Source organism: Gobio gobio, assembly GCF_949357685.1.
Source record: "Gobio gobio genome assembly, chromosome: 3".
NCBI classification, from domain to species: Eukaryota; Metazoa; Chordata; class Actinopteri; order Cypriniformes; family Gobionidae; genus Gobio; species Gobio gobio.
In genome coordinates this window covers 69,075,383-69,075,633 of record NC_137099.1, presented here as the reverse complement: position 1 = coordinate 69,075,633, position 251 = coordinate 69,075,383, and positions in this window count along the sequence as shown.

Here is a 251-nt window from a genome sequence, read left to right as displayed (position 1 = left end):
TTGCAAAATCTGAGCGCACGGATTGGAAATTCGTGGGTACGGTTTATTAATCCGTGGCCACGATTTGTTAAACCGAGGGAACAGTTTAAGAATTCGTGATCACGGTTTATAAACTAAGGGAACGGATTGCAAAACCGCCGGCACGGATTGTTTTTTTTTCTCCTATAGGTGACGTGCCGGGCTCCGTAGTATTCTATCCCTAACACATAGAGCAATGTCCAAAAACTATTTATATTTATTTAAGATCATCA